The 12,291-nt window shown below is 43.4% G+C and overlaps 1 long non-coding RNA gene across 1 annotated transcript in view; it reads right to left on the bottom strand.

Annotated features, from left to right (window-relative positions):
* The window catches only part of LOC133379186 (uncharacterized), a 40,427-nt gene extending 28,398 nt beyond the window's left edge, over positions 1-12,029 (bottom strand). The window contains exon 1 of the long non-coding RNA XR_009761134.1: positions 11,912-12,029. This is a non-coding gene — a long non-coding RNA (uncharacterized LOC133379186). The remainder of the gene's footprint in view (positions 1-11,911) is intronic.
* Positions 12,030-12,291: the final 262 nt, after the last annotated feature.

The raw sequence follows: 12,291 nt of genomic DNA, 5'->3' as shown, positions 1-12,291 counted from the left end.
TCAGTGTTTTGTTTGCCACACTGTGCTCCTACTAGGAGGAAGGATGGGATATAAATTGAATCAATAAACAATAAAAGGTTTGTTGAAAGAGGAAGGTCTTCAGTAGGTGCCAAAAAGACAACATAAATTGTGCCTGTCTAATATTTAAGGAGAGGGAATTCCAAAGGGTAGGTGCCACAACACTAAAGGTCCACTTCCTATGTTTTGTGGAATGGACTTCCTGATAAAATGATATCTGCAGGAGGCCCTCACCTGCAGATCACAGTGATCAACTGGGTATATGAGGAGTAAGATGGTCTTTCAGGTATCCTGGTCCCAAGCTGTATAGTGCATTGTACAGCAAAACCAGTACCTTGAACGTAGCCCAGTAACTAATGGGCACTGTGTTCTTTGCCATTCTAGGAGATATACCTTTATAGTTATTCATATATATTTCATTGCTTATAAATTGCCCCCTCACATGATCTATGAATAATTGACAAAAAGAAAAGCATGAATTTAAAAGACTACTGTTAGATGAGTGTCAAGTTTCCATATATTTCCCCTCTTTTTAATGTTCTGTTTCCAGTTTTCTGATATTGCTGCTAATTTCAGAGTGATCCTTTCAAGTAGCTGCAGATTCAATGGTAAATGGTAGGTAAACAAATGTTTATAAATAATTTTTGATCTTTAAAAGGCACTGAACTGGATGCTTTCCTAATGCTCCCAAGCGCCATGTGGTGAACTATTTCTAGGTTCATTTCAGAAAATGGAGTGTAGAACATTATATAGAGAAACCTGCTGTCATAAAATCTTCTCTCCTCCTATATTCCAAGTTGAAACAAGGCTTTTCTTATTTATTTATAGATATATAAATACTTGCATACTGCAATTTCATAAAGGATATCAAAGCGGTTTACAATAATTATATATACACACTAAAAACCACATAAAAATGTAAAGAGATCACCAGTTAACAATTACAAAGTCTACAGAACTTCCATCTCTGTCACCAGGAAACCACTCTGTCTTGGAGCTGGCTGTGAGGGCCTGCACCTGTGTCAGGCCAAGGAGAAGTAAACTAGGGTTGCTGCTGGTGTACCGTTCACCCTGCTGCCCGGCAGGTTCTCTGACTGAGCTGGTGGAGGTCATCTCGGCTGTGGTATTGGTGGAGCCCAGAATGATAGTCCTGGGTGATTTCAATGTCCATGCTGAGGCTGCCTCTAGTGTTCCTGCTCAGGACGTCATGGCTTCCATGATGACCATGGGACTGTCTCAAGTTGTTACTGGCCCAGCACATAGAGCAGGGCACACTCTTGACTGGGTTTTTGCTCCAGATGGAGGAAGGGATGGTGTGGAGATGGGCGGGGTGGATGTCACACCAGTGTCATGGTCAGACCACTTCCTGGTGAAGTTTAGACTTACGGCTCTGATCCTCCCCTGCAGGGGTGGTAGACAGATTAAGATGGTCTGCCCCTGGAGACTAATCGAATCCACAGGATTCCTGAATGCCCTGGGGGAGTTCCCAGTAGTTAGAGCAGGTGACCCTGTTGAAGCTCTTGCCATGCTGTGTAACATCAAGGCGTGTTGGGCTGTTGACACAGTTGCCCCTGAGCACCCTCTCTAGCATTGTGGAGCCCAGTTTGCAGCTTGGTACACCAGTGAGCTAAGGGCAATGAAACAGGCTGGATGACAGCTAGAGTGCAAATGGTGAAAGACATGCAGTGAGGCTGATTGGGCATGAGTAAAACATAATAACTGTGCCTACTGTGTGGCGGTGAGGGCAGTGAAGAAGGCCCACCATCCTCAAGTAGCTGTCCAGTGGAGCTTTTCTGTATTGTCAGGGGTCTGTTGATATCAGCTCCAAGAAATGGACTTTTAGACCCTTTGGAGTCTAAAACACTGTGAATTGTTTGCAAGGCACTTTGAGGGTAAAGTTGCTTGCCTCCGTAGAAATCTTGATGCCTCATCCACATCTACTGTAGTCCCCAGTGAGGTGTCCAGTGCAATGTCTGCTGCAATGTCTTGGGATCGGTTTCAGTTGATGCAGCCTGATGACATGGACAAGGTGCTTGTGATGATGTGGCCAGCAGCGTGTCCTCTCGACCCTTGCCCTCTGCAGGTGAGGGCTTCCTGCAGATATTATTTTATCAGGAGGTCCATTCCACAAAACATAGGAAGAGGACCTTTAGTGTTGTGGCACCTACCCTTTGGAATTCCCTCTCCTTAAATATTAGACAGGCGCCATCTCTGTTACCTTTTCAATGCCTACTGAAGACCTTTCTCTTTCAACAAGCCTTTTAAGTAGAGACCTTATCTCAGTCTGTGTTGAAATTGCTTTTTAAGATATTTTTAAAGCTTTTTTTAAAAGATATTTTAAAGCTTTAAAAAAATGTTTTTAAAGATGTTTTGTTTTAATATGTTTTTAAGGATGTTTTGTTTTAATATGTTTTTAAGGATGTTTTGTTTTAGTATATTTTAAAGTCTCTTTTTATGATGCGTTACAGTGTTTTTAGTGCTTTTGTTTGCTGCCCTGGGCTCCTACTGGGAGGAAGGGCGGGATATAAATCTAATAATAAATAAATAAAATAAACAAATAATTACTGGAAATGGTTTTGTTAATTCTCTGCATAAACCTGGTGACAAAAAAAATTTTTCGTAAGCATTTCTGCATCATAATAGAAGACACCTGCTGAATCTCTATTGGAAGAGCCTTCCACCAGACTGGGCCACTGACACTGAAGGCTCGGTTTCATGCCATTGTCAGATGAACCTCACCAGCTCATGGGACATCCTGTGATACTGCTACAGATTATTTCAGTGACTGAGCTGTGATAGAAGGGTTCAAATGGCCCCTATTGTACTCTGGACCTAAGTTGTTCAGGGCTTTGCAAATTAATAAAAGGACCTTGAACCTGGTTTGGTAGTAGACAGGCAGCCATTGCAGATGTTTTAACAATGGTGTCACATGTTGTCACCCATGTACACTCATCTGAAGTCTAGCTGCCACATTTTGCACCAGCTGAAGCGTCCATATCAGGCGCAAGGGCAGCCCCATATAGACAGCATTGCAGTAATCTAGCCTTGAGATTTCCAACCCATGGCCTACAGTGGCCAGGCTATCTATGTCCAAGAATGGCTATAGCTGGCGAATCAGATGAAGCTGGTAAAATGCTCTCCTTCAGACAACTCAGCTTTTAAAATATAATTCTGGTCCTGATTGCTTTCCTAGGCAGAAAGTCTGATTATTTATTTTTCTTCCCTATGCCATGTACATAGTGTAACCTGTGACTTACAGCATACTCCCTGCAGAGACCCATACATGCACAACCATGAAGGAGCCAGGCCACACTGGCTGGTAGAGGGGATTGGGCCATGTACACTCTGTCATCACTTGAAGGCTCCTTTTGGCCTGGTGAATGTCTGAACTGAGCCTGAGACATAATAAAAATGAAATTGAGTGATCAGTGGGGGAATGCATTAATTCTTTTTTCATGATCACAGAAATGCATCATCCACCCAAATGGCTGCAAAAAGTCAAGGATGAGTTCTTGGTTATAAAGACATCCATTTGGCACATTGCCAAAAGAAGGGGTGTGGAAAGATGAAAACTGAGAGGGCTAGAGAGTTCTAAATTAAGGATAAGAAGCTTATAGTGAAAAGTGATAGGAAGCAAATAAGGAAGATGTAAAAGGAGATGTGGGCAGAGCAGAGGATGGGAAAAAGAAACCAAGCTGAGCGGCAAAATGAGAAAAGAAATGAGAGATTGGCGATGAGAAAAGTCAGTCAGTGAAGAGAACACTGCAATTGTTCAGGTGTGAAATAATGGAGACGACAGTACTGATGGAGAGAAAAGACCAAGTTTTAGAAATATGGCATGGATGATAATCTGCAAATGGTACACAGAAATCTGTCTATTTTTAAACAATATATTGCTATTTACTGGAATATTTACTTTGTTTGCACCTTATTTCAAATTCCAACATAATGATTTTGAACCTGCTTCCAAAGCCATTTAAGTCACAAGGAACACTCCCAAGTGGCTTTCAGGAAGTTTGGTGCTGTCTCATCATCTTCTGCTTTCCAAGACAGATTGCGGAACATATGCACACGTCTTTCATGACAAGAGATGCATTTTAATAGTCTCATCCAATTCCCTAAGGTTATAGGGAACACTGTGCTTAGAAGAGACAGAGAATTTACCTCACTAATAATGCATCCGATGCATGCAGTACTATGCAGTACTAGGTTAGCGTTGAAGAATCATTTGTACAATTTTGTGTGTGTGTCTATACACAAATGGAATGTGTTTTGCAGTCTCTGCATATGCCTTCCACCTGTATTTTCTGCTTAAATGTATAGTTTTTCTGATTGAGTACACCCTAAATTATAATACTTTAAAAAAAAATCATTGCAATAAAAAGAAAGTATTAAAATATCATCCATCCATCCATCCATCCATCCATCCAATTTATATCCTGCCCTTCCTCTCAGAAGGAGCCCAGGGTAGCAAACAAAAACACTAAAAGCACTTTAAAACAACTTAAGAACACAAGACTGAAAAACATATTAAAACAAAATATATTTAAAACATATTTAAAAAACAACTTTAAAAAACATATTAAAAACCAATTCCAGCACAGACACAGACTGAGATAAGGTCTCTACTTAAAAGGCTTGTTGAAAGAGGAAGATTTTTCAATAGGCGCCAAAAAGATAATAGAGATGGTGTCTGTCTAATATTTAAGGGGAGGGAATTCCAAAGGGTAAGTGTCAAAACACTAAAGGTTCGCTCCTAGAGCTGGTGCCAGAGGGCGGCCAGGTTGAGCCCTGGCCAAAGGCCCCTGAAAGGCCTCTCCTTAGGGTGGAACTAAAATTCTGTGTTCTGTGTTAATGTCAAGTCCTGTAACCCAGCCATGCTGTGGATCACAGAGAAGAAGCTCTCAGGCACCCCCCAATATAGACAGTATGAGCTTCAGTAAGCTTGCCCGCACGCCCCACTTACCTCTCCCATCAGTATGAATGTCATTCATGCTGTGTGCGCATGCCTGCCATCACCCAAGATAGCGTCAGGGGCTTTCTGAAAAGTCTTGGTGTTGGGCTATGGTTTCACTAGCCCAGGGCAGGCTGGTGCCCAAGGGCCTAGTCATGCCTGGCACCAGCTCTGTTCACTTCCTATGTTGTGCAGAATGGACCTCCTGATAAGATAGTTATTGTAAACCGCCCAGAGAACTTTGGCTATGGGGCGGTATATAAATACAATAAATACAATCAATAAATAAATACAATAAATAATAGTATCTGCAAGAGGCCCTCACCTTCAGAGTGCAGTGATTAACTTGGTATGTAAGGGATAAGACATTCTTTCAGGTATCCTGGTCCCAAACTGTGTAGGGCTCTGTACACCAAAACTAAAACCTTGAACTTGGCCCAGCAGCTAATAGGCAGCCAGTGCAATTCTTTCAGCAGCAGAGTAACATGTTGGCAATACCCTGTCCCAGTGAGCACTCACACCACCACATTTTGCATCAGATGCAGCTTCCGGACCAACCTCAAGGGCACCCCCACACAGAGTGCATTACAGAAATCCAGCCTGGAGGTTACTAGTGCTTGGACAACAGTGATCAGGCTATCCCGGTCCAGAAACGGCCACAGCTGTCTTACCAGCCAAAGCTGGGAAAAGGCACTCGTAGCCATTGAGATCACCTGGGCCTCTAGCGACAAAGATGGCTCCAGGAGTGCTCCCAGAGTACGAACCTGCTCTATCAGAGGGAGTATGAACCCATCCAAAGCAGGCAATCTGAACTCGGGAATCACCAACCCATACCACCTCCATCTTGCTAGGATTCAGTTTATTGGCCCTCATCCAGTCCACCACCAAGTCCAGGGCTTGCACAACCTCTCCCAATTCAGATGTTACAGAGAAATAGAGCTGAGTATTGTCAGCATACTGCTGACACATCTCTCAAAATCTCTTGACGACCACTCCCAAGGGCTTCATATAGAAGTTAAACAGCATTGGGGACAAGATGGTACCCTGCAGCACCCCACAGCCCAACTGCCAGGCGGCTGAATGACAATAATCCACTGCTATTCTTTGAAAATGACCCTGGAGATAGGGTTGGAACCACTGGAAAACAGTGACAATGATGCCCATCTCACCAAGTTGGCTCAGAAGGATACTATGGTCAATGGTATCAAAAGCCACTGAGAGATCAATTACTAATAACAGGGTCACACTCCCCCTGTCCTTCTCCCAATAAAAGTCTTCCATCAGGGCGACCAAGGCTGATTTAGTCACATATCCAGGCCTGAACCCAGATTGGAATGGGTCAAGATAATCTGCTTCATCCAAGAGTACGTAAATGCATAAAACTGTATTTTTATATATCTATAAAAAAGAATGGAAGTGTAGGGTTACACTCTTCAGACAGAAAAACATGACCAATACCTACTAGCATAAGAATATTTAACCATGAGAAAATCCTTTGTTAATATCCTAGATGATATCCTGCTCTTAAATCCCTAGCATATCATAACAAATTGTTTCAGCAGCAAGAGGTTACACACGGTCATGAGCATTCTTATTCATTTTTTTTAACCATCACACTCAATGCATTTGTAAATACGAATGGGCATTGCCAGGCAGTTTGTAAAGAAGGTCCACGCGTATTCATAGTGCTCCAAGCCTGCACTACTGAGCAGGCTGATGAGTAAGCCAAGGCATCAGCTTTGCCGTTCCCCATCCACTCCCTTCCTCTTTTATTTCTGCCTCCATTTCCTTCTGCTCTGGCTGAGGAAGGTTTAAAAGTGCACTGCAGCTGGGTGCCTGAAACAGGAAGCTTCCCATCACAGGAACCCCCATGAAGCGGGTGCTTTCTTAACTTTCCCTAGTCAGAGCAGGCACAAGAGGAGTTGGCAACAGAGAAGCCGGAGAGGAGGGATGGGGTTCACTGCATGGTTCCGATCCACTTGCATTTCAACAGTCAGTCATTTGATCTCGATCCACCTTTTTTTTGTTCCTGCTTGCTCTCGCACTTGCCCATTCAATCTGCTGTGTGCGTTTTGGGTTGATTTGATCCACAGTGTTTTTTTCTGGTGGCCAAATTTTTACTTATCAACTGATGACAGTATTTGATGTGGGTTTTTGGTGGTGGGAAAAACTGCATAATTTTAAGGTAGCTTACGTGAATTATCACAGTGTTCCTCTTGTTTTTTCGGCGGCGGTAAAAACATTGCGTAATTTTTAGATAGCTTACATGAATGATCACAATGTTCTACATGGTTTCACTTAATGTACCTCAACGTAACTCAATGTAAAATAGGGGAGAAAGTTCAAAAGAATAAATGCTTGCTGATTTGCAGCTGCGGCTGCAAAATCCATGCTGATTACAGCTGCAGCCCGTAGCAAGAAATAGGTGCCAGTCCAAAAGGATGGCAAACTATCGAATTCAGCTGGAATCCGGTGCCAGGTCCGATTTAGTGGCTATTCTCCCCCATCCCTACTGGAGAGTGGCTTCCACCAGCATTCAGTCCACTGATGTTGGTTTAGCTATGAACCATGTTATGCAGATGCGTACTTGCAGCAGGGGTGGGAAGAAGTGATCAAAAGGGAGACAGTGGCATGCGGAGAGGGGGAGCAGCTTCTCTGCCAAAACAAATAGGGGCTTTCAGAGTGTGTGTGGTGATTTTCATTGGGATTGCAGCACAAGGAGAAGGGGTTAGTCTTCTCCATAGTCCTGATCCAGAATCACCCCTCCTTAACGATTGCTGTTAAAGACAACAACAATGGATATAGTAGTGTGATGTTAATGAGAAGCGCAGTGTGCCCTGTCAGTTCATTTGGGAAGAGGGGTTCACAGTACAGCAAAAAATGGACTCCAGGCCCTCTTTTTGTATTTTGCTGCTGCTGTTATTCATTTTTCTCATTTTCTGCTGCTTGGGTATTGAGCTTTCCTGCTGCTATTTGTTTGATGTTTTCTTTAGGTCATAGTGTCCTTAATTATTTGCCCATGAACCATTTGAATTTTGTTCAAATGAAAAGCATAATATTGATAATGGCAACAATGAGGATGTTGCCATCTCTCAAAAAGGGGATTCTATTTGTCCATGGGAATTCATTACAATGTGCTACTGTAAAATTGCTGGGCCCCTGTTGGGAGGAAGGGCGGGATATAAATCAAGTAATAAATAAATAAATAAACTAACATGTAAAACAGGAGGCAGGAAGTTGATGTGATAGAAGCCACACACAGAGAGAGGTCATTTTTTAAAAAAGGGTTTCACTGATGGAATCAGTTTCCTGTCAATTGCACCCCCTCCCTCTCAGCATCTGATGGGAGAGCCATGCAATTGACAAGAAACAAGGAAACTGACAAAAAATACACCTCTTCTTTATTAGCAAGATCTATACTCCGGAGGAACTAAGCATGTAAAACAGGGGGCGGGGGCACTAAACAGCGACATGAATCCTTCCCAGAGGAACACCAACTAGTGTGAATGGAAAATAGTGGATGTGAAGCTGTAAGTGTGAATCTTGCAAATTTATGTCACTTTCAGCTCCCGTGTGAATGAGCCCCTAATGACAGAAGAAGCTGGGAGAATTAATCAAAATGAGCCTATATACGGTCATGGGCTGCTATCATTTTGTAATAACTCTTGGATTCAAGCAAGGTGGCTGGGCACTGGACCTTTCCTTGGCGGGAAGAGAATGGCAGACTGGGCATCTTGCTTTTTCAAAACCTGTCTTGAATCACAACACAAGGGCATTTAGTGCTGGATCCCAGATCTACCCCCTTGCCCCCCCTTTAAAACAATGCTTACTGGGTGGCTGGGCACACTTGAAGGTGCAGTGCTGATGAGACCCAGCCACCATATTTATTTGTGCAGACTCTAGAGGCATGTGCAATAGCTGGATGGAATGGGGGAAAAGAGAGGGTGTGTGTGAGTGTGAGTGAGTGTGAGTGAGTGTGAGTGTGAGTGAGTGAGTGTGAGTGAGTGTGAGGGGGAGAGAGAGGGAGAGAGAGGGAGAGAGAGAGGGAGAGAGAGGGAGAGAGAGAGGGAGAGAGAGGGAGAGACAGAGACCTTGTTAGATGTTGAGGCTGAACAACCCTTATTTTAGTTTGTGAATGTATGTAAGCAGCAATTCTTGCCAATAAATTGCAGCAGGTGAGGCAGAGGGCTCAATCCACTGGGTCCAGAAAATCCTGTTAGCATCTTGAGAGCAAAAGCCACTTTGTTTTTCCCCTCTGAAAGTTGATCTCAGTTTGGACCTATTTGCATATATATTAACATATGCAAATGTTCTGCAAATTTGTGTCATGGGCCTGTGTCCTGACTCCTTAGAGTGCCTAACAATGCTCCTGCATAAACGTTGCTAAATACAAACCATGGAAAAGGAATAGCTGAGCAAGCATCATTTACAGCTATAGGCCATGCAATAACACATCTTATTTCTGGTTGTACCTGTTTGTTGCTTAGATTAAAGGAGTAGGCCTGACCTGTGACATCTAACAAGTATCAGGCTTTGCTATGTGGCCTGCATTAGATTCTCAGGTAGCTTGTTTAGATCAATGCCCTGTCTCCCCAACTCCCTCCTTGGACTTAAGGAGGTTATCCGGACTGTGTCATTGGGGTTCCATAATGAGCCAACCAATATATGTTTTGCTTAGGCTTTTGTGTCTGAGGTAACTGTTTTGTTTGTTTCTGGATGAACACATGAACTGATAGTGTGGGAAGCTGCTGCTTGGTCACAGACCAATTCTTCACAGATAATCTTATTATTGCTGCGGTGCTTGAACTCAAACACTCATGACAGGAATTAAAGCACTGCAAGTATATCAGCAGTGCTATAATTGCTGTCGAAAAGAGTTTGTGTATTTCAGGTTTAAGCAGTTGACAGATTCCTGTACGCAGGAAGAAGACCGAAAAACAAAAACCCAGCCACTGCAGTGACCACGAATGTGAGAGAATATTATAAATATAGCACTGTTATGCTTAAGCATTCTTCAGGATGGAACGCCACCTGAAAGGCCACTTCAAGGCCAAGATAGGTATATTTCTCTTCCTCCTCTTGGGGGCTTGAGAGCCAGTGTGGCATAGTGGTTAGAGTGTTGGACTACGACCTGGGAGACCAGGGTTCGAATCCCCACACAGCCATGAAGCTCACTGGGTGACCTTGGGTCAGTCACTGCCTCTCAGCCTCAGAGGACGGCAATGGTAAACCATCTCTGAATATTGCTTACCATGAAAACCCTATTCATAGGGTTCCCATAAGTTGGAATCGACTTGAAAGCAGTCCATTTCCTTTTTTTTCCCCTTGGGGGCTTAACTGAGATACAAAATATGTCCTATCTGAGCTACAGTATAACCCCTGAGCCCAAGAAACCATCCTTGTTATACACCATTTATTTATTTATAGCCCACTTCAGCAAAACCCAAGACAACTAACAAAAAACAATGGTAATGTAACAAAGAAGAGTGCTGGTCTTGACATGAGCAGATGAATGTTGTTGTAGATATATTAATTTATGAATAGCCTTTCAGCTAAATTTCAAGGCAGTTTACAATCATACAATAAAAAAACTTAATAGGTTTAAAAACCACACAAAAACAACAACTAAAGACATGCTTAAAAACAATACAAGCACTGAAGGCAGATACATACAAAAAAAATGCATCTAAAAATGTCTTCCAGGTAGTACAAATAGTGGGTGCCTATCCTATCTCAGCAGAGGTGCTGTTCCACAAAACTGGAACTGCACCCTAAAAGTCCTGCTCTGTACTATGTGGAGTGGGCTTCTGATATTTTAGGGTCTTTTGGGTGACCTACTGAGTACATAAGGGACAAGTAACCTTGTCCCAAGCTGCATAGGGCCTTATATGCTAGTACCAACACCTTGAACTTGGCCCGATAGCAGATTGGCGGCCAGTGCAAATATAGCTAACAAGGTGTTATATGCTGGTTTGCCGTCACAAGCAATCTAACCATCATGTTCTGTGCTAACTGTACCTTCGGGACCAACCTCAAGGGTAGATCCATATAGAGCACATTGCAGTAATCCAGCCATGACGTTACCAAAGCGTTGACAACTGTGGTCAAGCTATCCCATTCCAGGAATGGTAACAGCTGTCTTAAGAGCCAAAGCTAGTAAAAGGCACTCCTAGAGAATACCTACATCTCTAGTGAAAGAGCTCGAGCACTCCCAGACTATGCACCTGCTGGAGATCAGGAACCACTACACCTGAGGCTGTTGGACAGCCCCCCCCCCAAAGAACCTCCCAGACCACCAGGGCCTGTAGCACCAGAGCCAAGCCTTCCCTTGAGTCTGAGGAACCAGATACCTCCCACTGCACATCATTGGACCAGGAGCACATCTGGAGGTAGGCTGTCATGCGACCTCCACCCCTCAAGGTGCGAGGACCATGCTTGAGACCCAATTTCCACCCTTAGGGCAATTGTTCTGGAACCAAATACCAAATTCCCCCTTGCCAAGGCTGTGCAAACTAACACCAACCCTGCAAGGTAGAAAGTAGGCTGCCACCACCCCTGTCACTGGTTCAACTCAGAGCTAGGGGAACTCTGAGCCCAAAAAATAGGTAAACCAAGGTCCTATAAGACAAGAGCCAAATTTACACTCCCTGTCAAGAAACCTCTGGTAAAAAAACCCAGATTAGAATTAAGCTTTAACTCCTTTCCCCTTTTGGTAGTTGTGTAGCTGAATGGTCAAGGTGCTGGATTCAGAACCACCCCTACCCTAAATGAACACACCAGGTTAAATAGAAGTAGCTTTATTTAAAAATATAAGTGCACATTAAAGTATAGCAGCAAACAATCCTTCAAACCCATACACCCAAACAGGGGTTTAGGTAGACATAAGAGAATTCTTTCACACAACAAGAAAATAATAACCTAACTAACCTATCTACTTACATAGGAGGTAGTTGGTTGAAGTCTTGTCTCTCCTCAGACAGAACAGCATCAGTTGCAAAACAATGCAACCCTGCTTAGGTAACCTCCCATAGGCACCAGTCAGAAGGAACCTTTCAGAACCTTCCTGAGGGAACAAAGGCTATGGGTCTCAAGCCCTATACTTAAGGAAAAGAAACCCAACGGTCCAAGATTAATTAACCAATCAGGGGTTTTCTGATGTAATCCTTTTCTAGATGTTTCTCCACTTTTGCGTGCCTTCCAGCCCCCCCTCCCCACGATGTTTCAATCTTCACAGGCTAGGATGGCCTTGAGTGCCAGGCTCTTACAGATTAGCACAGATAACCAGGTGCTTCTGTTTAGGCCTCCCTTAACTGTCTTCA

This window comes from Rhineura floridana, chromosome 1 (genome assembly GCF_030035675.1).
Source record: "Rhineura floridana isolate rRhiFlo1 chromosome 1, rRhiFlo1.hap2, whole genome shotgun sequence".
Taxonomy (NCBI): Eukaryota; Metazoa; Chordata; class Lepidosauria; order Squamata; family Rhineuridae; genus Rhineura; species Rhineura floridana.
The sequence above is the reverse complement of the archived record's forward strand: the minus strand, read 5'-3'. Positions and strand labels throughout refer to the sequence as shown.